At 44.0% G+C, this 25,404-nt stretch overlaps 28 non-coding genes across 28 annotated transcripts; all 28 read right to left on the bottom strand.

The window, feature by feature from the left end:
• Positions 1 to 1,099: 1,099 nt before the first annotated feature.
• Positions 1,100 to 1,172, bottom strand: trnae-cuc (transfer RNA glutamic acid (anticodon CUC)). Its single transcript has one exon. It is a non-coding gene; the product is annotated as a tRNA-Glu (tRNA).
• A 1,153-nt stretch (positions 1,173 to 2,325) lies between these two features.
• Positions 2,326 to 2,397, bottom strand: trnae-cuc (transfer RNA glutamic acid (anticodon CUC)). Its single transcript has one exon. It is a non-coding gene; the product is annotated as a tRNA-Glu (tRNA).
• Positions 2,398 to 2,506: 109 nt separating this feature from the next.
• Positions 2,507 to 2,578, bottom strand: trnae-cuc (transfer RNA glutamic acid (anticodon CUC)). The gene has a single exon. It is a non-coding gene; the product is annotated as a tRNA-Glu (tRNA).
• Positions 2,579 to 3,732: 1,154 nt separating this feature from the next.
• On the bottom strand, positions 3,733 to 3,804 carry trnae-cuc (transfer RNA glutamic acid (anticodon CUC)). Its single transcript has one exon. It is a non-coding gene; the product is annotated as a tRNA-Glu (tRNA).
• A 109-nt stretch (positions 3,805 to 3,913) lies between these two features.
• trnae-cuc (transfer RNA glutamic acid (anticodon CUC)) lies at positions 3,914 to 3,985 on the bottom strand. The gene has a single exon. It is a non-coding gene; the product is annotated as a tRNA-Glu (tRNA).
• A 1,328-nt stretch (positions 3,986 to 5,313) lies between these two features.
• Positions 5,314 to 5,386, bottom strand: trnae-cuc (transfer RNA glutamic acid (anticodon CUC)). The gene has a single exon. It is a non-coding gene; the product is annotated as a tRNA-Glu (tRNA).
• A 1,153-nt stretch (positions 5,387 to 6,539) lies between these two features.
• Positions 6,540 to 6,611, bottom strand: trnae-cuc (transfer RNA glutamic acid (anticodon CUC)). Its single transcript has one exon. It is a non-coding gene; the product is annotated as a tRNA-Glu (tRNA).
• Positions 6,612 to 6,720: 109 nt separating this feature from the next.
• Positions 6,721 to 6,792, bottom strand: trnae-cuc (transfer RNA glutamic acid (anticodon CUC)). The gene has a single exon. It is a non-coding gene; the product is annotated as a tRNA-Glu (tRNA).
• A 1,153-nt stretch (positions 6,793 to 7,945) lies between these two features.
• On the bottom strand, positions 7,946 to 8,017 carry trnae-cuc (transfer RNA glutamic acid (anticodon CUC)). The gene has a single exon. It is a non-coding gene; the product is annotated as a tRNA-Glu (tRNA).
• A 109-nt stretch (positions 8,018 to 8,126) lies between these two features.
• Positions 8,127 to 8,198, bottom strand: trnae-cuc (transfer RNA glutamic acid (anticodon CUC)). The gene has a single exon. It is a non-coding gene; the product is annotated as a tRNA-Glu (tRNA).
• A 1,153-nt stretch (positions 8,199 to 9,351) lies between these two features.
• Positions 9,352 to 9,423, bottom strand: trnae-cuc (transfer RNA glutamic acid (anticodon CUC)). Its single transcript has one exon. It is a non-coding gene; the product is annotated as a tRNA-Arg (tRNA).
• Positions 9,424 to 10,757: 1,334 nt separating this feature from the next.
• Positions 10,758 to 10,829, bottom strand: trnae-cuc (transfer RNA glutamic acid (anticodon CUC)). The gene has a single exon. It is a non-coding gene; the product is annotated as a tRNA-Glu (tRNA).
• A 1,515-nt stretch (positions 10,830 to 12,344) lies between these two features.
• Positions 12,345 to 12,416, bottom strand: trnae-cuc (transfer RNA glutamic acid (anticodon CUC)). The gene has a single exon. It is a non-coding gene; the product is annotated as a tRNA-Glu (tRNA).
• A 1,153-nt stretch (positions 12,417 to 13,569) lies between these two features.
• Positions 13,570 to 13,641, bottom strand: trnae-cuc (transfer RNA glutamic acid (anticodon CUC)). The gene has a single exon. It is a non-coding gene; the product is annotated as a tRNA-Glu (tRNA).
• A 109-nt stretch (positions 13,642 to 13,750) lies between these two features.
• On the bottom strand, positions 13,751 to 13,822 carry trnae-cuc (transfer RNA glutamic acid (anticodon CUC)). The gene has a single exon. It is a non-coding gene; the product is annotated as a tRNA-Glu (tRNA).
• A 1,334-nt stretch (positions 13,823 to 15,156) lies between these two features.
• Positions 15,157 to 15,228, bottom strand: trnae-cuc (transfer RNA glutamic acid (anticodon CUC)). The gene has a single exon. It is a non-coding gene; the product is annotated as a tRNA-Glu (tRNA).
• Positions 15,229 to 16,381: 1,153 nt separating this feature from the next.
• Positions 16,382 to 16,453, bottom strand: trnae-cuc (transfer RNA glutamic acid (anticodon CUC)). The gene has a single exon. It is a non-coding gene; the product is annotated as a tRNA-Glu (tRNA).
• Positions 16,454 to 16,562: 109 nt separating this feature from the next.
• On the bottom strand, positions 16,563 to 16,634 carry trnae-cuc (transfer RNA glutamic acid (anticodon CUC)). The gene has a single exon. It is a non-coding gene; the product is annotated as a tRNA-Glu (tRNA).
• Positions 16,635 to 17,787: 1,153 nt separating this feature from the next.
• Positions 17,788 to 17,859, bottom strand: trnae-cuc (transfer RNA glutamic acid (anticodon CUC)). Its single transcript has one exon. It is a non-coding gene; the product is annotated as a tRNA-Glu (tRNA).
• Positions 17,860 to 19,192: 1,333 nt separating this feature from the next.
• trnae-cuc (transfer RNA glutamic acid (anticodon CUC)) lies at positions 19,193 to 19,264 on the bottom strand. Its single transcript has one exon. It is a non-coding gene; the product is annotated as a tRNA-Glu (tRNA).
• A 109-nt stretch (positions 19,265 to 19,373) lies between these two features.
• trnae-cuc (transfer RNA glutamic acid (anticodon CUC)) lies at positions 19,374 to 19,445 on the bottom strand. The gene has a single exon. It is a non-coding gene; the product is annotated as a tRNA-Glu (tRNA).
• Positions 19,446 to 20,774: 1,329 nt separating this feature from the next.
• On the bottom strand, positions 20,775 to 20,846 carry trnae-cuc (transfer RNA glutamic acid (anticodon CUC)). Its single transcript has one exon. It is a non-coding gene; the product is annotated as a tRNA-Glu (tRNA).
• Positions 20,847 to 21,999: 1,153 nt separating this feature from the next.
• trnae-cuc (transfer RNA glutamic acid (anticodon CUC)) lies at positions 22,000 to 22,071 on the bottom strand. Its single transcript has one exon. It is a non-coding gene; the product is annotated as a tRNA-Glu (tRNA).
• Positions 22,072 to 22,180: 109 nt separating this feature from the next.
• Positions 22,181 to 22,252, bottom strand: trnae-cuc (transfer RNA glutamic acid (anticodon CUC)). The gene has a single exon. It is a non-coding gene; the product is annotated as a tRNA-Glu (tRNA).
• A 1,153-nt stretch (positions 22,253 to 23,405) lies between these two features.
• trnae-cuc (transfer RNA glutamic acid (anticodon CUC)) lies at positions 23,406 to 23,477 on the bottom strand. The gene has a single exon. It is a non-coding gene; the product is annotated as a tRNA-Glu (tRNA).
• A 109-nt stretch (positions 23,478 to 23,586) lies between these two features.
• trnae-cuc (transfer RNA glutamic acid (anticodon CUC)) lies at positions 23,587 to 23,658 on the bottom strand. Its single transcript has one exon. It is a non-coding gene; the product is annotated as a tRNA-Glu (tRNA).
• A 1,153-nt stretch (positions 23,659 to 24,811) lies between these two features.
• trnae-cuc (transfer RNA glutamic acid (anticodon CUC)) lies at positions 24,812 to 24,883 on the bottom strand. The gene has a single exon. It is a non-coding gene; the product is annotated as a tRNA-Glu (tRNA).
• A 109-nt stretch (positions 24,884 to 24,992) lies between these two features.
• On the bottom strand, positions 24,993 to 25,064 carry trnae-cuc (transfer RNA glutamic acid (anticodon CUC)). Its single transcript has one exon. It is a non-coding gene; the product is annotated as a tRNA-Glu (tRNA).
• Positions 25,065 to 25,404: the final 340 nt, after the last annotated feature.

Below are 25,404 nucleotides of genomic sequence, written 5' to 3'. Positions count from 1 at the left end.
CACTGTATCACAAATCCAGTGGGTCAGAGGTTTACATACACTAAGTTGGCTGTGCCTTTAAACAGCGTGGAAAATTCCCGAAAATGATGTCATGACTTTAGAAGCTTCTGATAGGCTAATTGACATCATTTGAGTCAATTGGAGGTGTACCTGTAGATGTATTTCAAGGCCTACCTTTAAACTCGGTGCCTCTTTGCTTGACATCATGGGAAAATCAAAAGAAATCAGACATGACCTCAGAAAACAATTGTAGACCTCCACAAGTCTGGTTCATCCTTGGGAGCAATTTCCAAACGCCTGAAGGTACCGAGTTCATCTGTAGAAAAAATGGTACGCAAGTAAAAACACCATGTGACCACGCAGCCGTCATACCGCTCAGGAAGGAGACGCGTTCTGTCTCCTAGAGATGAACGTACTTTGGTGCGAAAAGTGCAAATCAATCCCAGAACAACAGCAAAGGACCTTGTGAAGATGCTGGAGGAAACAGGTCCAAAAGTATCTACATCCACAGTAAAACGAGTCCTATATCGACATAACCTGAAAGGCCGCTCAGCAAGGAAGAAGCTGCTGCTCCAAAACTGCCATAAAAAAGCCTGACTGCAGTTTGTGGACAAAGATCCTACTTTTTGGAGAAATGTCCTCTGGTCTGATGAAACAAAAATATAACTATTTGGCCATAATGACCATTGTTATGTTTGGAGGCAAAAGGTGGAGGCTTGCAAGCCGAAGAACACCATCCCAACCGTGAAGCACAGGGGTGGCAGCATCATGTTGTGGGGGTGCTTTGCTGCAGGAGGGACTGGTGCACCACTAGAAAACAAGGTAAGGATAATGCAGGGGAAATCAGTTTGCAATTAAAGTGGTACATATGTGCAATTACCTACTAAATTCAGTGTGACAGGTTGCACAAGTAACAAAGACTAGTTCCCTGACCGGGAATCGAACCCGGGCCGCGAGAGCACCGAATCCTAACCACTAGACCATCAGGGAAGGATAACCCAAAGCAAATCGGTTCTCAATTTGAAATGCTACATATGTGCGATGTCCGCCCAAATTTTTTGTGACAGGTTGCACAAGTAAAAAGGTCGCAAATGATAAGTTCCCTGACCGGGAATCGAACCCGGGCCGCGGCGGTGAGAGCGCCAAATCCTAACACACTAGACCACCAGGGAAGGATACTTTTGTGCAAATCGGTTTACAATTTGAAATGGTACATACAGTTGAAGTCGGAAGTTTACGTACACTTATGTTGGAGTCATTAAAAGTCGTTTGTCAACCACTCCACACATGTCTTGTTTAACAAACTATAGTTTTGGCAAGTCGGTTAGGACATGTACTTTGTGCATGACACAAGTCATTTTTCCAACAATTGTTTACAGACAGATTATTTCACTTATAATTCACTGTATCACAAATCCAGTGGGTCAGAGGTTTACATACACTAAGTTGGCTGTGCCTTTAAACAGCGTGGAAAATTCCCGAAAATGATGTCATGGCTTTAGAAGCTTCTGATAGGCTAATTGACATCATTTGAGTCAATTGGAGGTGTACCTGTAGATGTATTTCAAGGCCTACCTTTAAACTCGGTGCTTCTTTGCTTGACATCATGGGAAAATCAAAAGAAATCAACCAAGACCTCAGAAAACAATTGTAGACCTCCACAAGTCTGGTTCATCCTTGGGAGCAATTTCCAAACGCCTGAAGGTACCGAGTTCATCTGTAGAAAAAATGGTACGCAAGTAAAAACACCATGTGACCACGCAGCCGTCATACCGCTCAGGAAGGAGACGCGTTCTGTCTCCTAGAGATGAACGTACTTTGGTGCGAAAAGTGCAAATCAATCCCAGAACAACAGCAAAGGACCTTGTGAAGATGCTGGAGGAAACAGGTCCAAAAGTATCTACATCCACAGTAAAACGAGTCCTATATCGACATAACCTGAAAGGCCGCTCAGCAAGGAAGAAGCTGCTGCTCCAAAACTGCCATAAAAAAGCCTGACTGCAGTTTGTGGACAAAGATCCTACTTTTTGGAGAAATGTCCTCTGGTCTGATGAAACAAAAATATAACTATTTGGCCATAATGACCATTGTTATGTTTGGAGGCAAAGGGTGGAGGCTTGCAAGCCGAAGAACACCATCCCAACCGTGAAGCACAGGGGTGGCAGCATCATGTTGTGGGGGTGCTTTGCTGCAGGAGGGACTGGTGCACCACTAGAAAACAAGGTAAGGATAATGCAGGGGAAATCAGTTTGCAATTAAAGTGGTACATATGTGCAATTACCTACTAAATTCAGTGTGACAGGTTGCACAAGTAACAAAGACTAGTTCCCTGACCGGGAATCGAACCCGGGCCACGGCGGTGAGAGCACCGAATCCTAACCACTAGACCATCAGGGAAGGATAACCCAAAGCAAATCGGTTCTCAATTTGAAATGCTACATATGTGCGATGTCCGCCCAAATTTTTTGTGACAGGTTGCACAAGTAAAAAGGTCGCAAATGATAAGTTCCCTGACCGGGAATCGAACCCGGGCCGCGGCGGTGAGAGCGCCAAATCCTAACCACTAGACCACCAGGGAAGGATACTTTTGTGCAAATCGGTTTACAATTTGAAATGGTACATACAGTTGAAGTCGGAAGTTTACGTACACTTATGTTGGAGTCATTAAAAGTCGTTTGTCAACCACTCCACACATGTCTTGTTTAACAAACTATAGTTTTGGCAAGTCGGTTAGGACATGTACTTTGTGCATGACACAAGTCATTTTTCCAACAATTGTTTACAGACAGATTATTTCACTTATAATTCACTGTATCACAAATCCAGTGGGTCAGAGGTTTACATACACTAAGTTGGCTGTGCCTTTAAACAGCGTTGAAAATTCCCGAAAATGATGTCATGGCTTTAGAAGCTTCTGATTGGCTAATTGACATCATTTGAGTCAATTGGAGGTGTACCTGTAGATGTATTTCAAGGCCTACCTTTAAACTCGGTGCCTCTTTGCTTGAAATCATGGGAAAATCAAAAGAAATCAGCCAAGACCTCAGAAAACAATTGTAGACCTCCACAAGTCTGGTTCATCCTTGGGAGCAATTTCCAAACGCCTGAAGGTACCGAGTTCATCTGTAGAAAAAATGGTACGCAAGTAAAAACACCATGTGACCACGCAGCCGTCATACCGCTCAGGAAGGAGACGCGTTCTGTCTCCTAGAGATGAACGTACTTTGGTGCGAAAAGTGCAAATCAATCCCAGAACAACAGCAAAGGACCTTGTGAAGATGCTGGAGGAAACAGGTCCAAAAGTATCTACATCCACAGTAAAACGAGTCCTATATCGACATAACCTGAAAGGCCGCTCAGCAAGGAAGAAGCTGCTGCTCCAAAACTGCCATAAAAAAAGCCTGACTGCAGTTTGTGGACAAAGATCCTACTTTTTGGAGAAATGTCCTCTGGTCTGATGAAACAAAAATATAACTATTTGGCTATAATGACCATTGTTATGTTTGGAGGCAAAAGGTGGAGGCTTGCAAGCCGAAGAACACCATCCCAACAGTGAAGCACAGGGGTGGCAGCATCATGTTGTGGGGGTGCTTTGCTGCAGGAGGGACTGGTGCACCACTAGAAAACAAGGTAAGGATAATGCAGGGGAAATCCGTTTGCAATTAAAGTGGTACATATGTGCGATTACCTACTAAATTCAGTGTGACAGGTTGCACAAGTAACAAAGACTAGTTCCCTGACCGGGAATCGAACCCGGGCCGCGGCGGTGAGAGCACCGAATCCTAACCAGTAGACCATCAGGGAAGGATAACCCAAAGCAAATCGGTTCTCAATTTGAAATGCTACATATGTGCGATGTCCGCCCACATTTTTTGTGACAGGTTGCACAAGTAAAAAGGTCGCAAATGATAAGTTCCCTGACCGGGAATCGAACCCGGGCCGTGGCGGTGAGAGCGCCGAATCCTAACCACTAGACCACCAGGGAAGGATACTGCTGTGCAAATCGGTTTACAATTTGAAATGGTACATACAGTTGAAGTCGGAAGTTTACGTACACTTATGTTGGAGTCATTAAAAGTCGTTTGTCAACCACTCCACACATGTCTTGTTTAACAAACTATAGTTTTGGCAAGTCGGTTAGGACATGTACTTTGTGCATGACACAAGTCATTTTTCCAACAATTGTTTACAGACAGATTATTTCACTTATAATTCACTGTATCACAAATCCAGTGGGTCAGAGGTTTACATACACTAAGTTGGCTGTGCCTTTAAACAGCGTTGAAAATTCCCGAAAATGATGTCATGGCTTTAGAAGCTTCTGATTGGCTAATTGACATCATTTGAGTCAATTGGAGGTGTACCTGTAGATGTATTTCAAGGCCTACCTTTAAACTCGGTGCCTCTTTGCTTGACATCATGGGAAAATCAAAAGAAATCAGCCAAGACCTCAGAAAACAATTGTAGACCTCCACAAGTCTGGTTCATCCTTGGGAGCAATTTCCAAACGCCTGAAGGTACCGAGTTCATCTGTAGAAAAAATGGTACGCAAGTAAAAACACCATGTGACCACGCAGCCGTCATACCGCTCAGGAAGGAGACGCGTTCTGTCTCCTAGAGATGAACGTACTTTGGTGCGAAAAGTGCAAATCAATCCCAGAACAACAGCAAAGGACCTTGTGAAGATGCTGGAGGAAACAGGTCCAAAAGTATCTACATCCACAGTAAAACGAGTCCTATATCGACATAACCTGAAAGGCCGCTCAGCAAGGAAGAAGCTGCTGCTCCAAAACTGCCATAAAAAAGCCTGACTGCAGTTTGTGGACAAAGATCCTACTTTTTGGAGAAATGTCCTCTGGTCTGATGAAACAAAAATATAACTATTTGGCCATAATGACCATTGTTATGTTTGGAGGCAAAAGGTGGAGGCTTGCAAGCCGAAGAACACCATCCCAACCGTGAAGCACAGGGGTGGCAGCATCATGTTGTGGGGGTGCTTTGCTGCAGGAGGGACTGGTGCACCACTAGAAAACAAGGTAAGGATAATGCAGGGGAAATCAGTTTGCAATTAAAGTGGTACATATGTGCAATTACCTACTAAATTCAGTGTGACAGGTTGCACAAGTAACAAAGACTAGTTCCCTGACCGGGAATCGAACCCGGGCCGCGAGAGCACCGAATCCTAACCACTAGACCATCAGGGAAGGATAACCCAAAGCAAATCGGTTCTCAATTTGAAATGCTACATATGTGCGATGTCCGCCCAAATTTTTTGTGACAGGTTGCACAAGTAAAAAGGTCGCAAATGATAAGTTCCCTGACCGGGAATCGAACCCGGGCCGCGGCGGTGAGAGCGCCAAATCCTAACACACTAGACCACCAGGGAAGGATACTTTTGTGCAAATCGGTTTACAATTTGAAATGGTACATACAGTTGAAGTCGGAAGTTTACGTACACTTATGTTGGAGTCATTAAAAGTCGTTTGTCAACCACTCCACACATGTCTTGTTTAACAAACTATAGTTTTGGCAAGTCGGTTAGGACATGTACTTTGTGCATGACACAAGTCATTTTTCCAACAATTGTTTACAGACAGATTATTTCACTTATAATTCACTGTATCACAAATTCAGTGGGTCAGAGGTTTACATACACTAAGTTGGCTGTGCCTTTAAACAGCGTGGAAAATTCCCGAAAATGATGTCATGGCTTTAGAAGCTTCTGATAGGCTAATTGACATCATTTGAGTCAATTGGAGGTGTACCTGTAGATGTATTTCAAGGCCTACCTTTAAACTCGGTGCTTCTTTGCTTGACATCATGGGAAAATCAAAAGAAATCAACCAAGACCTCAGAAAACAATTGTAGACCTCCACAAGTCTGGTTCATCCTTGGGAGCAATTTCCAAACGCCTGAAGGTACCGAGTTCATCTGTAGAAAAAATGGTACGCAAGTAAAAACACCATGTGACCACGCAGCCGTCATACCGCTCAGGAAGGAGACGCGTTCTGTCTCCTAGAGATGAACGTACTTTGGTGCGAAAAGTGCAAATCAATCCCAGAACAACAGCAAAGGACCTTGTGAAGATGCTGGAGGAAACAGGTCCAAAAGTATCTACATCCACAGTAAAACGAGTCCTATATCGACATAACCTGAAAGGCCGCTCAGCAAGGAAGAAGCTGCTGCTCCAAAACTGCCATAAAAAAGCCTGACTGCAGTTTGTGGACAAAGATCCTACTTTTTGGAGAAATGTCCTCTGGTCTGATGAAACAAAAATATAACTATTTGGCCATAATGACCATTGTTATGTTTGGAGGCAAAGGGTGGAGGCTTGCAAGCCGAAGAACACCATCCCAACCGTGAAGCACAGGGGTGGCAGCATCATGTTGTGGGGGTGCTTTGCTGCAGGAGGGACTGGTGCACCACTAGAAAACAAGGTAAGGATAATGCAGGGGAAATCAGTTTGCAATTAAAGTGGTACATATGTGCAATTACCTACTAAATTCAGTGTGACAGGTTGCACAAGTAACAAAGACTAGTTCCCTGACCGGGAATCGAACCCGGGCCACGGCGGTGAGAGCACCGAATCCTAACCACTAGACCATCAGGGAAGGATAACCCAAAGCAAATCGGTTCTCAATTTGAAATGCTACATATGTGCGATGTCCGCCCAAATTTTTTGTGACAGGTTGCACAAGTAAAAAGGTCGCAAATGATAAGTTCCCTGACCGGGAATCGAACCCGGGCCGCGGCGGTGAGAGCGCCAAATCCTAACCACTAGACCACCAGGGAAGGATACTTTTGTGCAAATCGGTTTACAATTTGAAATGGTACATACAGTTGAAGTCGGAAGTTTACGTACACTTATGTTGGAGTCATTAAAAGTCGTTTGTCAACCACTCCACACATGTCTTGTTTAACAAACTATAGTTTTGGCAAGTCGGTTAGGACATGTACTTTGTGCATGACACAAGTCATTTTTCCAACAATTGTTTACAGACAGATTATTTCACTTATAATTCACTGTATCACAAATCCAGTGGGTCAGAGGTTTACATACACTAAGTTGGCTGTGCCTTTAAACAGCGTGGAAAATTCCCGAAAATGATGTCATGGCTTTAGAAGCTTCTGATAGGCTAATTGACATCATTTGAGTCAATTGGAGGTGTACCTGTAGATGTATTTCAAGGCCTACCTTTAAACTCGGTGCTTCTTTGCTTGACATCATGGGAAAATCAAAAGAAATCAACCAAGACCTCAGAAAACAATTGTAGACCTCCACAAGTCTGGTTCATCCTTGGGAGCAATTTCCAAACGCCTGAAGGTACCGAGTTCATCTGTAGAAAAAATGGTACGCAAGTAAAAACACCATGTGACCACGCAGCCGTCATACCGCTCAGGAAGGAGACGCGTTCTGTCTCCTAGAGATGAACGTACTTTGGTGCGAAAAGTGCAAATCAATCCCAGAACAACAGCAAAGGACCTTGTGAAGATGCTGGAGGAAACAGGTCCAAAAGTATCTACATCCACAGTAAAACGAGTCCTATATCGACATAACCTGAAAGGCCGCTCAGCAAGGAAGAAGCTGCTGCTCCAAAACTGCCATAAAAAAGCCTGACTGCAGTTTGTGGACAAAGATCCTACTTTTTGGAGAAATGTCCTCTGGTCTGATGAAACAAAAATATAACTATTTGGCCATAATGACCATTGTTATGTTTGGAGGCAAAGGGTGGAGGCTTGCAAGCCGAAGAACACCATCCCAACCGTGAAGCACAGGGGTGGCAGCATCATGTTGTGGGGGTGCTTTGCTGCAGGAGGGACTGGTGCACCACTAGAAAACAAGGTAAGGATAATGCAGGGGAAATCAGTTTGCAATTAAAGTGGTACATATGTGCAATTACCTACTAAATTCAGTGTGACAGGTTGCACAAGTAACAAAGACTAGTTCCCTGACCGGGAATCGAACCCGGGCCACGGCGGTGAGAGCACCGAATCCTAACCACTAGACCATCAGGGAAGGATAACCCAAAGCAAATCGGTTCTCAATTTGAAATGCTACATATGTGCGATGTCCGCCCAAATTTTTTGTGACAGGTTGCACAAGTAAAAAGGTCGCAAATGATAAGTTCCCTGACCGGGAATCGAAACCGGGCCGCGGCGGTGAGAGCGCCAAATCCTAACCACTAGACCACCAGGGAAGGATACTTTTGTGCAAATCGGTTTACAATTTGAAATGGTACATACAGTTGAAGTCGGAAGTTTACGTACACTTATGTTGGAGTCATTAAAAGTCGTTTGTCAACCACTCCACACATGTCTTGTTTAACAAACTATAGTTTTGGCAAGTCGGTTAGGACATGTACTTTGTGCATGACACATGTCATTTTTCCAACAATTGTTTACAGACAGATTATTTCACTTATAATTCACTGTATCACAAATCCAGTGGGTCAGAGGTTTACATACACTAAGTTGGCTGTGCCTTTAAACAGCGTGGAAAATTCCCGAAAATGATGTCATGACTTTAGAAGCTTCTGATAGGCTAATTGACATCATTTGAGTCAATTGGAGGTGTACCTGTAGATGTATTTCAAGGCCTACCTTTAAACTCGGTGCCTCTTTGCTTGACATCATGGGAAAATCAAAAGAAATCAGCCATGACCTCAGAAAACAATTGTAGACCTCCACAAGTCTGGTTCATCCTTGGGAGCAATTTCCAAACGCCTGAAGGTACCGAGTTCATCTGTAGAAAAAATGGTACGCAAGTAAAAACACCATGTGACCACGCAGCCGTCATACCGCTCAGGAAGGAGACGCGTTCTGTCTCCTAGAGATGAACGTACTTTGGTGCGAAAAGTGCAAATCAATCCCAGAACAACAGCAAAGGACCTTGTGAAGATGCTGGAGGAAACAGGTCCAAAAGTATCTACATCCACAGTAAAACGAGTCCTATATCGACATAACCTGAAAGGCCGCTCAGCAAGGAAGAAGCTGCTGCTCCAAAACTGCCATAAAAAAGCCTGACTGCAGTTTGTGGACAAAGATCCTACTTTTTGGAGAAACGTCCTCTGGTCTGATGAAACAAAAATATAACTATTTGGCCATAATGACCATTGTTATGTTTGGAGGCAAAAGGTGGAGGCTTGCAAGCCGAAGAACACCATCCCAACCGTGAAGCACAGGGGTGGCAGCATCATGTTGTGGGGGTGCTTTGCTGCAGGAGGGACTGGTGCACCACTAGAAAACAAGTTAAGGATAATGCAGGGGAAATCAGTTTGCAATTAAAGTGGTACATATGTGGGATTACCTACTAAATTCAGTGTGACAGGTTGCACAAGTAACAAAGACTAGTTCCCTGACCGGGAATCGAACCCGGGCCGCCGCTGCGAGAGCACCGAATCCTAACCACTAGACCATCAGGGAAGGATAACACAAAGCAAATCGGTTCTCAATTTGAAATGCTACATATGTGCGATGTCCGCCCAAATTTTTTGTGACAGGTTGCACAAGTAAAAAGGTCGCAAATGATAAGTTCCCTGACCGGTAATCGAACCCGGGCCGCGGCGGTGAGAGCGCCGAATCCTAACCACTAGACCACCAGTGAAGGATACTTCTGTGCAAATCGGTTTACAATTTGAAATGGTACATACATTTGAAGTCGGAAGTTTACGTACACTTATGTTGGAGTCATTAAAAGTCGTTTGTCAACCACTCCACACATGTCTTGTTTAACAAACTATAGTTTTGGCAAGTCGGTTAGGACATGTACTTTGTGCATGACACAAGTCATTTTTCCAACAATTGTTTACAGACAGATTATTTCACTTATAATTCACTGTATCACAAATCCAGTGGGTCAGAGGTTTACATACACTAAGTTGGCTGTGCCTTTAAACAGCGTGGAAAATTCCCGAAAATGATGTCATGGCTTTAGAAGCTTCTGATTGGCTAATTGACATCATTTGAGTGAATTGGAGGTGTACCTGTAGATGTATTTCAAGGCCTACCTTTAAACTCGGTGCCTCTTTGCTTGACATCATGGGAAAATCAAAAGAAATCAGCCAAGACCTCAGAAAACAATTGTAGACCTCCACAAGTCTGGTTCATCCTTGGGAGCAATTTCCAAACGCCTGAAGGTACCGAGTTCATCTGTAGAAAAAATGGTACGCAAGTAAAAACACCATGTGACCACGCAGCCGTCATACCGCTCAGGAAGGAGACGCGTTCTGTCTCCTAGAGATGAACGTACTTTGGTGCGAAAACTGCAAATCAATCCCAGAACAACAGCAAAGGACCTTGTGAAGATGCTGGAGGAAACAGGTCCAAAAGTATCTACATCCACAGTAAAACGAGTCCTATATCGACTTAACCTGAAAGGCCGCTCAGCAAGGAAGAAGCTGCTGCTCCAAAACTGCCATAAAAAAGCCTGACTGCAGTTTGTGGACAAAGATCCTACTTTTTGGAGAAATGTCCTCTGGTCTGATGAAACAAAAATATAACTATTTGGCTATAATGACCATTGTTATGTTTGGAGGCAAAAGGTGGAGGCTTGCAAGCCGAAGAACACCATCCCAACCGTGAAGCACAGGGGTGGCAGCATCATGTTGTGGGGGTGCTTTGCTGCAGGAGGGACTGGTGCACCACTAGAAAACAAGGTAAGGATAATGCAGGGGAAATCAGTTTGCAATTAAAGTGGTACATATGTGCGATTACCTACTAAATTCAGTGTGACAGGTTGCACAAGTAACAAAGACTAGTTCCCTGACCGGGAATCGAACCCGGGCCGCGGCGGTGAGAGCACCGAATCCTAACAACTAGACCATCAGGGAAGGATAACCCAAAGCAAATCGGTTCTCAATTTGAAATGCTACATATGTGCGATGTCCGCCCAAGTTTTTGTGACAGGTTGCACAAGTAAAAAGGTCGCAAATGATAAGTTCCCTGACCGGTAATCGAACCCGGGCCGCGGCGGTGAGAGCGCCGAATCCTAACCACTAGACCACCAGTGAAGGATACTTCTGTGCAAATCGGTTTACAATTTGAAATGGTACATACATTTGAAGTCGGAAGTTTACGTACACTTATGTTGGAGTCATTAAAAGTCGTTTGTCAACCACTCCACACATGTCTTGTTTAACAAACTATAGTTTTGGCAAGTCGGTTAGGACATGTACTTTGTGCATGACACAAGTCATTTTTCCAACAATTGTTTACAGACAGATTATTTCACTTATAATTCACTGTATCACAAATCCAGTGGGTCAGAGGTTTACATACACTAAGTTGGCTGTGCCTTTAAACAGCGTGGAAAATTCCCGAAAAATGATGTCATGGCTTTAGAAGCTTCTGATTGGCTAATTGACATCATTTGAGTGAATTGGAGGTGTACCTGTAGATGTATTTCAAGGCCTACCTTTAAACTCGGTGCCTCTTTGCTTGACATCATGGGAAAATCAAAAGAAATCAGCCAAGACCTCAGAAAACAATTGTAGACCTCCACAAGTCTGGTTCATCCTTGGGAGCAATTTCCAAATGCCTGAAGGTACCGAGTTCATCTGTAGAAAAAATGGTACGCAAGTAAAAACACCATGTGACCACGCAGCCGTCATACCGCTCAGGAAGGAGACGCGTTCTGTCTCCTAGAGATGAACGTACTTTGGTGCGAAAAGTGCAAATCAATCCCAGAACAACAGCAAAGGACCTTGTGAAGATGCTGGAGGAAACAGGTCCAAAAGTATCTACATCCACAGTAAAACGAGTCCTATATCGACTTAACCTGAAAGGCCGCTCAGCAAGGAAGAAGCTGCTGCTCCAAAACTGCCATAAAAAAGCCTGACTGCAGTTTGTGGACAAAGATCCTACTTTTTGGAGAAATGTCCTCTGGTCTGATGAAACAAAAATATAACTATTTGGCTATAATGACCATTGTTATGTTTGGAGGCAAAAGGTGCAGGCTTGCAAGCCGAAGAACACCATCCCAACCGTGAAGCACAGGGGTGGCAGCATCATGTTGTGGGGGTGCTTTGCTGCAGGAGGGACTGGTGCACCACTAGAAAATAAGGTAAGGATAATGCAGGGGAAATCAGTTTGCAATTAAAGTGGTACATATGTGCGATTACCTACTAAATTCAGTGTGACAGGTTGCACAAGTAACAAAGACTAGTTGCCTGACCGGGAATCGAACCCGGGCCGCGGCGGTGAGAGTGCCGAATCCTAACCAGTAGACCATCAGGGAAGGATAACCCAAAGCAAATCGGTTCTCAATTTGAAATGCTACATATGTGCGATGTCCGTCCAAATTTTTTGTGACAGGTTGCACAAGTAAAAACGTCGCAAATGATAAGTTCCCTGACAGGGAATCGAACCCAGGCCGCGGCAGTGAGAGCGCCGAATCCTAACCACTAGACCACCAGGGAAGGATACTTCTGTGCAAATCGGTTTACAATTTGAAATGGTACATACATTTGAAGTCGGAAGTTTACGTACACTTATGTTGGAGTCATTAAAAGTCGTTTGTCAACCACTCCACACATGTCTTGTTTAACAAACTATAGTTTTGGCAAGTCGGTTAGGACATGTACTTTGTGCATGACACAAGTCATTTTTCCAACAATTGTTTACAGACAGATTATTTCACTTATAATTCACTGTATCACAAATCCAGTGGGTCAGAGGTTTACATACACTAAGTTGGCTGTGCCTTTAATCAGCGTGGAAAATTCCCGAAAATGATGTCATGGCTTTAGAAGCTTCTGATTGGCTAATTGACATCATTTGAGTCAATTGGAGGTGTACCTGTAGATGTATTTCAAGGCCTACCTTTAAAGTCGGTGCCTCTTTGCTTGACATCATGGGAAAATCAAAAGACATCAGCCAAGACCTCAGAAAACAATTGTAGACCTCCACAAGTCTGGTTCATCCTTGGGAGCAATTTCCAAACGCCTGAAGGTACCGAGTTCATCTGTAGAAAAAATGGTACGCAAGTAAAAACACCATGTGACCACGCAGCCGTCATACCGCTCAGGAAGGAGACGCGTTCTGTCTCCTAGAGATGAACGTACTTTGGTGCGAAAAGTGCAAATCAATCCCAGAACAACAGCAAAGGACCTTGTGAAGATGCTGGAGGAAACAGGTCCAAAAGTATCTACATCCACAGTAAAACGAGTCCTATATCGACTTAACCTGAAAGGCCGCTCAGCAAGGAAGAAGCTGCTGCTCCAAAACTGCCATAAAAAAGCCTGACTGCAGTTTGTGGACAAAGATCCTACTTTTTGGAGAAATGTCCTCTGGTCTGATGAAACAAAAATATAACTATTTGGCTATAATGACCATTGTTATGTTTGGAGGCAAAAGGTGCAGGCTTGCAAGCCGAAGAACACCATCCCAACCGTGAAGCACAGGGGTGGCAGCATCATGTTGTGGGGGTGCTTTGCTGCAGGAGGGACTGGTGCACCACTAGAAAACAAGGTAAGGATAATGCAGGGGAAATCAGTTTGCAATTAAAGTGGTACATATGTGCGATTACCTACTAAATTCAGTGTGACAGGTTGCACAAGTAACAAAGACTAGTTGCCTGACCGGGAATCGAACCCGGGCCGCGGCGGTGAGAGCGCCGAATCCTAACCAGTAGACCATCAGGGAAGGGTAACCCAAAGCAAATCGGTTCTCAATTTGAAATGCTACATATGTGCGATGTCCGCCCAAATTTTTTGTGACAGGTTGCACAAGTAAAAAGGTCGCAAATGATAAGTTCCCTGACCGGGAATCGAACCCGGGCCGCGGCAGTGAGAGCGCCGAATCCTAACCACTAGACCACCAGGGAAGGATACTTCTGTGCCAATCGGTTTACAATTTGAAATGGTACATACATTTGAAGTCGGAAGTTTACGTACACTTATGTTGGAGTCATTAAAAGTCGTTTGTCAACCACTCCACACATGTCTTGTTTAACAAACTATAGTTTTGGCAAGTCGGTTAGGACATGTACTTTGTGCATGACACAAGTCATTTTTCCAACAATTGTTTACAGACAGATTATTTCACTTATAATTCACTGTATCACAAATCCAGTGGGTCAGAGGTTTACATACACTAAGTTGGCTGTGCCTTTAAACAGCGTGGAAAATTCCCGAAAATGATGTCATGGCTTTAGAAGCTTCTGATTGGCTAATTGACATCATTTGAGTCAATTGGAGGTGTACCTGTAGATGTATTTCAAGGCCTACCTTTAAAGTCGGTGCCTCTTTGCTTGACATCATGGGAAAATCAAAAGACATCAGCCAAGACCTCAGAAAACAATTGTAGACCTCCACAAGTCTGGTTCATCCTTGGGAGCAATTTCCAAACGCCTGAAGGTACCGAGTTCATCTGTAGAAAAAATGGTACGCAAGTAAAAACACCATGTGACCACGCAGCCGTCATACCGCTCAGGAAGGAGACGCGTTCTGTCTCCTAGAGATGAACGTACTTTGGTGCGAAAAGTGCAAATCAATCCCAGAACAACAGCAAAGGACCTTGTGAAGATGCTGGAGGAAACAGGTCCAAAAGTATCTACATCCACAGTAAAACGAGTCCTATATCGACTTAACCTGAAAGGCCGCTCAGCAAGGAAGAAGCTGCTGCTCCAAAACTGCCATAAAAAAGCCTGACTGCAGTTTGTGGACAAAGATCCTACTTTTTGGAGAAATGTCCTCTGGTCTGATGAAACAAAAATATAACTATTTGGCTATAATGACCATTGTTATGTTTGGAGGCAAAAGGTGCAGGCTTGCAAGCCGAAGAACACCATCCCAACCGTGAAGCACAGGGGTGGCAGCATCATGTTGTGGGGGTGCTTTGCTGCAGGAGGGACTGGTGCACCACTAGAAAACAAGGTAAGGATAATGCAGGGGAAATCAGTTTGCAATTAAAGTGGTACATATGTGCGATTACCTACTAAATTCAGTGTGACAGGTTGCACAAGTAACAAAGACTAGTTGCCTGACCGGGAATCGAACCCAGGCCGCGGCGGTGAGAGCGCCGAATCCTAACCAGTAGACCATCAGGGAAGGATAACCCAAAGCAAATCGGTTCTCAATTTGAAATGCTACATATGTGCGATGTCCGCCCAAATTTTTTGTGACAGGTTGCACAAGTAAAAAGGTCGCAAATGATAAGTTCCCTGACCGGGAATCGAACCCGGGACGCGGCGGTGAGAGCGCCGAATCCTAACCACTAGACCACCAGGGAAGGATACTGCTGTGCAAATCGGTTTACAATTTGAAATGGTACATACAGTTGAAGTCGGAAGTTTACGTACACTTATGTTGGAGTCATTAAAAGTCGTTTGTCAACCACTCCACACATGTCTTGTTTAACAAACTATAGTTTTGGCAAGTCGGTTAGGACATGTACTTTGTGCATGACACAAGTCATTTTTCCAACAATTGTTTACAGACAGATTATTTCACTTATAATTCACTGTATCACAAATCCAGTGGGTCAGAGGTTTACATACACTAAGTTGGCTGTGCCTTTAAACAGCGTGGAAAATTCCCGAAAATGATGTCATGGCTTTAGAAGCTTCTGATTGGCTAATTGACATCATTTGAGTCAATTGGAGGTGTACCTGTAGATGTATTTCAAGGCCTACCTTTAAACTCGGTGCCTCTTTGCTTGACATCATGGGAAAATCAAAAGAAATCAGCCAAGACCTCAGAAAACAATTGTAGACCTCCACAAGTCTGGTTCATCCTTGGGAGCAATTTCCAAACGCCTGAAGGTACCGAGTTCATCTGTAGAAAAAATGGTACGCAAGTAAAAACACCATGTGACCACGCAGCCGTCATACCGCTCAGGAAGGAGACGCGTTCTGTCTCCTAGAGATGAACGTACTTTGGTGCGAAAAGTGCAAATCAATCCCAGAACAACAGCAAAGGACCTTGTGAAGATGCTGGAGGAAACAGATCCAAAAGTATCTACATCCACAGTAAAACGAGTCCTATATCGACTTAACCTGAAAGGCCGCTCAGCAAGGAAGAAGCTGCTGCTCCAAAACTGCCATAAAAAAGCCTGACTGCAGTTTGTGGACAAAGATCCTACTTTTTGGAGAAATGTCCTCTGGTCTGATGAAACAAAAATATAACTATTTGGCTATAATGAAAATTGTTATGTTTGGAGGCAAAAGGTGCAGGCTTGCAAGCCGAAGAACACCATCCCAACCGTGAAGCACAGGGGTGGCAGCATCATGTTGTGGGGGTGCTTTGCTGCAGGAGGGTCTGGTGCACCACTAGAAAACAAGGTAAGGATAATGCAGGGGAAATCAGTTTGCAATTAAAGTGGTACATATGTGCGATTACCTACTAAATTCAGTGTGACAGGTTGCACAAGTAACAAAGACTAGTTCCCTGACCGGGAATCGAACCCAGGCCGCGGCGGTGAGAACACCGAATCCTAACCAGTAGACCATCAGGGAAGGATAACCCAAAGCAAATCGGTTCTCAATTTGAAATCCTACATATGTGCGATGTCCGCCCAAATTTTTTGTGACAGGTTGCACAAGTAAAAAGGTCGCAAGTGATGAGTTCCCTGACCGGGAATTGAACCCGAGACGCGGCGGTGAGAGCGCCGAATCCTAACCACTAGACCACCAGGGAAGGATACTTCTGTGCAAATCGGTTTACAATTTCAAATGGTACATACAGTTGAAGTCGGAAGTTTACATACACTTATGTTGGAGTCATTAAAAGTCGTTTGTCAACCACTCCACACATGTCTTGTTTAACAAACTATAGTTTTGGCAAGTCGGTTAGGACATGTACTTTGTGCATGACACATGTCATTTTTCCAACAATTGTTTACAGACAGATTATTTCACTTATAATTCACTGTATCACAAATCCAGTGGGTCAGAGGTTTACATACACTAAGTTGGCTGTGCCTTTAAACAGCGTGGAAAATTCCCGAAAATGATGTCATGGCTTTAGAAGCTTCTGATAGGCTAATTGACATCATTTGAGTCAATTGGAGGTGTACCTGTAGATGTATTTCAAGGCCTACCTTTAAACTCGGTGCCTCTTTGCTTGACATCATGGGAAAATCAAAAGAAATCAGCCAAGACCTCAGAAAACAATTGTAGACCTCCACAAGTCTGGTTCATCCTTGGGAGCAATTTCCAAACGCCTGAAGTTACCGAGTTCATCTGTAGAAAAAATGGTACGCAAGTAAAAACACCATGTGACCACGCAGCCGTCATACCGCTCAGGAAGGAGACGCGTTCTGTCTCCTAGAGATGAACGTACTTTGGTGCGAAAAGTGCAAATCAATCCCAGAACAACAGCAAAGGACCTTGTGAAGATGCTGGAGGAAACAGGTCCAAAAGTATCTACATCCACAGTAAAACGAGTCCTATATCGACATAACCTGAAAGGCCGCTCAGCAAGGAAGAAGCTGCTGCTCCAAAACTGCCATAAAAAAGCCTGACTGCAGTTTGTGGACAAAGATCCTACTTTTTGGAGAAATGTCCTCTGGTCTGATGAAACAAAAATATAACTATTTGGCCATAATGACCATTGTTATGTTTGGAGGCAAAAGGTGGAGGCTTGCAAGCCGAAGAACACCATCCCAACAGTGAAGCACAGGGGTGGCAGCATCATGTTGTGGGGGTGCTTTGCTGCAGGAGGGACTGGTGCACCACTAGAAAACAAGGTAAGGATAATGCAGGGGAAATCAGTTTGCAATTAAAGTGGTACATCTGTGCGATTACCTATTAAATTCAGTGTGACAGGTTGCACAAGTAAGAAAGACTAGTTCCCTGACCGGGAATCGAAGCCGGGCCGCGGCGGTGAGAGCACCGAATCCTAACCAATAGACCATCAGGGAAGGATAACACAAAGCAAATCGGTTCTCAATTTGAAATGCTACATATGTGCGATGTCCGCCCAAATTTTTTGTGACAGGTTGCACAATAAAAACGTCGCAAATGATAAGTTCCCTGACAGGGAATCGAACCCGGGCCGCGGCAGTGAGACGCCGAATCCTAACCACTAGACCACCAGGGAAGGATACTTCTGTGCAAATCGGTTTACAATTTTAAATGGTACATACATTTGAAGTCGGAAGTTTACGTACACTTATGTTGGAGTCATTAAAAGTCGTTTGTCAACCACTCCACACATGTCTTGTTTAACAAACTATAGTTTTGGCAAGTCGGTTAGGACATGTACTTTGTGCATGACACAAGTCATTTTTCCAACAATTGTTTACAGACAGATTATTTCACTTATAATTCACTGTATCACAAATCCAGTGGGTCAGAGGTTTACATACACTAAGTTGGCTGTGCCTTTAAACAGCGTGGAAAATTCCCGAAAATGATGTCATGGCTTTAGAAGCTTCTGATTGGCTAATTGACATCATTTGAGTCAATTGGAGGTGTACCTGTAGATGTATTTCAAGGCCTACCTTTAAACTCGGTGCCTCTTTGCTTGACATCATGGGAAAATCAAAAGAAATCAGCCAAGACCTCAGAAAACAATTGTAGACCTCCACAAGTCTGGTTCATCCTTGGGAGCAATTTCCAAACGCCTGAAGGTACCGAGTTCATCTGTAGAAAAAAATGGTACGCAAGTAAAAACACCATGTGACCACGCAGCCGTCATACCGCTCAGGAAGGAGACGCGTTCTGTCTCCTAGAGATGAACGTACTTTGGTGCGAAAAGTGCAAATCAATCCCAGAACAACAGCAAAGGACCTTGTGAAGATGCTGGAGGAAACAGGTCCAAAAGTATCTACATCCACAGTAAAACGAGTCTTATATCGACATAACCTGAAAGGCCGCTCAGCAAGGAAGAAGCTGCTGCTCCAAAACTGCCATAAAAAAGCCTGACTGCAGTTTGTGGACAAAGATCCTACTTTTTGGAGAAATGTCCTCTGGTCTGATGAAACAAAAATATAACTATTTGGCTATAATGACCATTGTTATGTTTAGAGGAAAAAGGTGGAGGCTTGCAAGCCGAAGAACACCATCCCAACAGTGAAGCACAGGGGTGGCAGCATCATGTTGTGGGGGTGCTTTGCTGCAGGAGGGACTGGTGCACCACTAGAAAACAAGGTAAGGATAATGCAGGGGAAATCAGTTTGCAATTAAAGTGGTACATCTGTGCGATTACCTATTAAATTCAGTGTGACAGGTTGCACAAGTAAGAAAGACTAGTTCCCTGACCGGGAATCGAAGCCGGGCCGCGGCGGTGAGAGCACCGAATCCTAACCACTAGACCATCAGGGAAGGATAACACAAAGCAAATCGGTTCTCAATTTGAAATGCTACATATGTGCGATGTCCGCCCAAATTTTTTGTGACAGGTTGCACAAGTAAAAACGTCGCAAATGATAAGTTCCCTGACAGGGAATCGAACCCGGGCCGCGGCAGTGAGAGCGCCGAATCCTAACCACTAGACCACCAGGGAAGGATACTTCTGTGCAAATCGGTTTACAATTTGAAATGGTACATACATTTGAAGTCGGAAGTTTACGTACACTTATGTTGGAGTCATTAAAAGTCGTTTGTCAACCACTCCACACATGTCTTGTTTAACAAACTATAGTTTTGGCAAGTCGGTTAGGACATGTACTTTGTGCATGACACAAGTCATTTTTCCAACAATTGTTTACAGACAGATTATTTCACTTATAATTCACTGTATCACAAATCCAGTGGGTCAGAGGTTTACATACACTAAGTTGGCTGTGCCTTTAAACAGCGTGGAAAATTCCCGAAAATGATGTCATGGCTTTAGAAGCTTCTGATTGGCTAATTGACATCATTTGAGTCAATTGGAGGTGTACCTGTAGATGTATTTCAAGGCCTACCTTTAAAGTCGGTGCCTCTTTGCTTGACATCATGGGAAAATCAAAAGACATCAGCCAAGACCTCAGAAAACAATTGTAGACCTCCACAAGTCTGGTTCATCCTTGGGAGCAATTTCCAAACGCCTGAAGGTACCGAGTTCATCTGTAGAAAAAATGGTACGCAAGTAAAAACACCATGTGACCACGCAGCCGTCATACCGCTCAGGAAGGAGACGCGTTCTGTCTCCTAGAGATGAACGTACTTTGGTGCGAAAAGTGCAAATCAATCCCAGAACAACAGCAAAGGACCTTGTGAAGATGCTGGAGGAAACAGATCCAAAAGTATCTACATCCACAGTAAAACGAGTCCTATATCGACTTAACCTGAAAGGCCGCTCAGCAAGGAAGAAGCTGCTGCTCCAAAACTGCCATAAAAAAGCCTGACTGCAGTTTGTGGACAAAGATCCTACTTTTTGGAGAAATGTCCTCTGGTCTGATGAAACAAAAATATAACTATTTGGCTATAATGACCATTGTTATGTTTGGAGGCAAAAGTTGCAGGCTTGCAAGCCGAAGAACACCATCCCAACCGTGAAGCACAGGGGTGGCAGCATCATGTTGTGGGGGTGCTTTGCTGCAGGAGGGACTGGTGCACCACTAGAAAACAAGGTAAGGATAATGCAGGGGAAATCAGTTTGCAATTAAAGTGGTACATATGTGCGATTACCTACTAAATTCAGTGTGACAGGTTGCACAAGTAACAAAGACTAGTTCCCTGACCGGGAATCGAACCCGGGCCGGTGAGAGCACCGAATCCTAACCAGTAGACCATCAGGGAAGGATAACCCAAAGCAAATCGGTTCTCAATTTGAAATGCTACATATGTGCGATGTCCGCCCAATTTTTTTGTGACAGGTTGCACAAGTAAAAAGGTCGCAAATGATAAGTTCCCTGACCGGGAATCGAACCCGGGCCGCGGCGGTGAGAGCGCCGAATCCTAACCACTAGACCACCAGGGAAGGATACTGTTGTGCAAATCGGTTTACAATTTGAAATGGTACATACAGTTGAAGTCGGAAGTTTACGTACACTTATGTTGGAGTCATTAAAAGTCGTTTGTCAACCACTCCACACATGTCTTGTTTAACAAACTATAGTTTTGGCAAGTCGGTTAGGACATGTACTTTGTGCATGACACAAGTCATTTTTCCAACAATTGTTTACAGACAGATTATTTCACATATAATTCACTGTATCACAAATCGAGTGGGTCAGAGGTTTACTTACACTAAGTTGGCTGTGCCTTTAAACAGCGTGGAAAATTCCCGAAAATGATGTCATGGCTTTAGAAGCTTCTGATTGGCTAATTGACATCATTTGAGTCAATTGGAGGTGTACCTGTAGATGTATTTCAAGGCCTACCTTTAAACTCGGTGCCTCTTTGCTTGACATCATGGGAAAATCAAAAGAAATCAGCCAAGACCTCAGAAAACAATTGTAGACCTCCACAAGTCTGGTTCATCCTTGGGAGCAATTTCCAAACGCCTGAAGGTACCGAGTTCATCTGTAGAAAAAATGGTACGCAAGTAAAAACACCATGTGACCACGCAGCCGTCATACCGCTCAGGAAGGAGACGCGTTCTGTCTCCTAGAGATGAACGTACTTTGGTGCGAAAAGTGCAAATCAATCCCAGAACAACAGCAAAGGACCTTGTGAAGATGCTGGAGGAAACAGATCCAAAAGTATCTACATCCACAGTAAAACGAGTCCTATATCGACTTTACCTGAAAGGCCGCTCAGCAAGGAAGAAGCTGCTGCTCCAAAACTGCCATAAAAAAGCCTGACTGCAGTTTGTGGACAAAGATCCTACTTTTTGGAGAAATGTCCTCTGGTCTGATGAAACAAAAATATAACTATTTGGCTATAATGAAAATTGTTATGTTTGGAGGCAAAAGGTGCAGGCTTGCAAGCCGAAGAACACCATCCCAACCGTGAAGCACAGGGGTGGCAGCATCATGTTGTGGGGGTGCTTTGCTGCAGGAGGGTCTGGTGCACCACTAGAAAACAAGGTAAGGATAATGCAGGGGAAATCAGTTTGCAATTAAAGTGGTACATATGTGCGATTACCTACTAAATTCAGTGTGACAGGTTGCACAAGTAACAAAGACTAGTTCCCTGACCGGGAATCGAACCCGGGCCGCGGCGGTGAGAACACCGAATCCTAACCAGTAGACCATCAGGGAAGGATAACCCAAAGCAAATCGGTTCTCAATTTGAAATGCTACATATGTGCGATGTCCGCCCAAATTTTTTGTGATAGGTTGCACAAGTAAAAAGGTCGCAAATGATAAGTTCCCTGACCGGGAATCGACCCCGGGCCACGGCGGTGAGAGCGCCGAATCCTAACCACTAGACCACCAGGGAAGGATACTTCTGTGCAAATCGGTTTACAATTTCAAATGGTACATACAGTTGAAGTCGGAAGTTTACATACACTTATGTTGGAGTCATTAAAAGTCGTTTGTCAACCACTCCACACATGTCTTGTTTAACAAACTATAGTTTTGGCAAGTCGGTTAGGACATGTACTTTGTGCATGACACATGTCATTTTTCCAACAATTGTTTACAGACAGATTATTTCACTTATAATTCACTGTATCACAAATCCAGTGGGTCAGAGGTTTACATACACTAAGTTGGCTGTGCCTTTAAACAGCGTGGAAAATTCCCGAAAATGATGTCATGGCTTTAGAAGCTTCTGATAGGCTAATTGACATCATTTGAGTCAATTGGAGGTGTACCTGTAGATGTATTTCAAGGCCTACCTTTAAACTCGGTGCCTCTTTGCTTGACATCATGGGAAAATCAAAAGAAATCAGCCAAGACCTCAGAAAACAATTGTAGACCTCCACAAGTCTGGTTCATCCTTGGGAGCAATTTCCAAACGCCTGAAGTTACCGAGTTCATCTGTAGAAAAAATGGTACGCAAGTAAAAACACCATGTGACCACGCAGCTATCATACCGCTCAGGAAGGAGACGCGTTCTGTCTCCTAGAGATGAACGTACTTTGGTGCGAAAAGTGCAAATCAATCCCAGAACAACAGCAAAGGACCTTGTGAAGATGCTGGAGGAAACAGGTCCAAAAGTATCTACATCCACAGTAAAACGAGTCCTATATCGACATAACCTGAAAGGCCGCTCAGCAAGGAAGAAGCTGCTGCTCCAAAACTGCCATAAAAAAGCCTGACTGCAGTTTGTGGACAAAGATCCTACTTTTTGGAGAAATGTCCTCTGGTCTGATGAAACAAAAATATAACTATTTGGCTATAATGACCATTGTTATGTTTGGAGGCAAAAGGTGCAGGCTTGCAAGCCGAAGAACACCATCCCAACCGTGAAGCACAGGGGTGGCAGCATCATGTTGTGGGAGTGCTTTGCTGCAGGAGGGACTGGTGCACCACTAGAAAACAAGGTAAGGATAATGCAGGGGAAATCAGTTTGCAATTAAAGTGGTACATATGTGCGATTACCTACTAAATTCAGTGTGACAGGTTGCACAAGTAACAAAGACTAGTTCCCTGACCGGGAATCGAACCCGGGCCGCGGCGGTGAGAGCACCGAATCCTAACCAGTAGACCATCAGGGAAGGATAACCCAAAGCAAATCGGTTCTCAATTTGAAATGCTACATATGTGCGATGTCCGCCCAAATTTTTTGTGACAGGTTGCACAAGTAAAAAGGTTGCAAATGATAAGTTCCCTGACCGGGAATCGAACCCGGGCCGTGGCGGTGAGAGCGCCAAATCCTAACCACTAGACCACCAGGGAAGGATACTGCTGTGCAAATCGGTTTACAATTTGAAATGGTACATACAGTTGAAGTCGGAAGTTTACGTACACTTATGTTGGAGTCATTAAAAGTCGTTTGTCAACCACTCCACACATGTCTTGTTTAACAAACTATAGTTTTGGCAAGTCGGTTAGGACATGTACTTTGTGCATGACACAAGTCATTTTTCCAACAATTGTTTACAGACAGATTATTTCACATATAATTCACTGTATCACAAATCCAGTGGGTCAGAGGTTTACATACACTAAGTTGGCTGTGCCTTTAAACAGCGTGGAAAATTCCCGAAAATGATGTCATGGCTTTAGAAGCTTCTGATTGGCTAATTGACATCATTTGAGTCAATTGGAGGTGTACCTGTAGATGTATTTCAAGGCCTACCTTTAAACTCGGTGCCTCTTTGCTTGACATCATGGGAAAATCAAAAGAAATCAGCCAAGACCTCAGAAAACAATTGTAGACCTCCACAAGTCTGGTTCATCCTTGGGAGCAATTTCCAAACGCCTGAAGGTACCGAGTTCATCTGTAGAAAAAATGGTACGCAAGTAAAAACACCATGTGACCACGCAGCCGTCATACCGCTCAGGAAGGAGACGCGTTCTGTCTCCTAGAGATGAACGTACTTTGGTGCGAAAAGTGCAAATCAATCCCAGAACAACAGCAAAGGACCTTGTGAAGATGCTGGAGGAAACAGATCCAAAAGTATCTACATCCACAGTAAAACGAGTCCTATATCGACTTAACCTGAAAGGCCGCTCAGCAAGGAAGAAGCTGCTGCTCCAAAACTGCCATAAATAAGCCTGACTGCAGTTTGTGGACAAAGATCCTACTTTTTGGAGAAATGTCCTCTGGTCTGATGAAACAAAAATATAACTATTTGGCTATAATGAAAATTGTTATGTTTGGAGGCAAAAGGTGCAGGCTTGCAAGCCGAAGAACACCATCCCAACCGTGAAGCACAGGGGTGGCAGCATCATGTTGTGGGGGTGCTTTGCTGCAGGAGGGACTGGTGCACCACTAGAAAACAAGGTAAGGATAATGCAGGGGAAATCAGTTTGCAATTAAAGTGGTACATATGTGCGATTACCTACTAAATTCAGTGTGACAGGTTGCACAAGTAACAAAGACTAGTTCCCTGACCGGGAATCGAACCCGGGCCGCGGCGGTGAGAGCACCGAATCCTAACCAGTAGACCATCAGGGAAGGATAACCCAAAGCAAATCGGTTCTCAATTTGAAATGCTATATATGTGCGATGTCCGCCCAAATTTTTTGTGACAGGTTGCACAAGTAAAAAGGTCACAAATGATAAGTTCCCTGACCGGGAATCGAACCCGGGCCGCGGCGGTGAGAGCGCCGAATCCTAACCACTAGACCACCAGGGAAGGATACTGCTGTGCAAATCGGTTTACAATTTGAAATGGTACATACAGTTGAAGTCGGAAGTTTACGTACACTTATGTTGGAGTCATTAAAAGTCGTTTGTCAACCACTCCACACATGTCTTGTTTAACAAACTATAGTTTTGGCAAGTCGGTTAGGACATGTACTTTGTGCATGACACAAGTCATTTTTCCAACAATTGTTTACAGACAGATTATTTCACTTATAATTCACTGTATCACAAATCCAGTGGGTCAGAGGTTTACATACACTAAGTTGGCTGTGCCTTTAAACAGCGTGGAAAATACCCGAAAATGATGTCATGGCTTTAGAAGCTTCTGA

The sequence above is a fragment of the Salmo salar genome, chromosome 04, assembly GCF_965601325.2.
Source record: "Salmo salar chromosome 04, fSalSal1, whole genome shotgun sequence".
In the NCBI taxonomy this organism is placed as follows: Eukaryota; Metazoa; Chordata; class Actinopteri; order Salmoniformes; family Salmonidae; genus Salmo; species Salmo salar.
The sequence above is the reverse complement of the archived record's forward strand: the minus strand, read 5'-3'. Positions and strand labels throughout refer to the sequence as shown.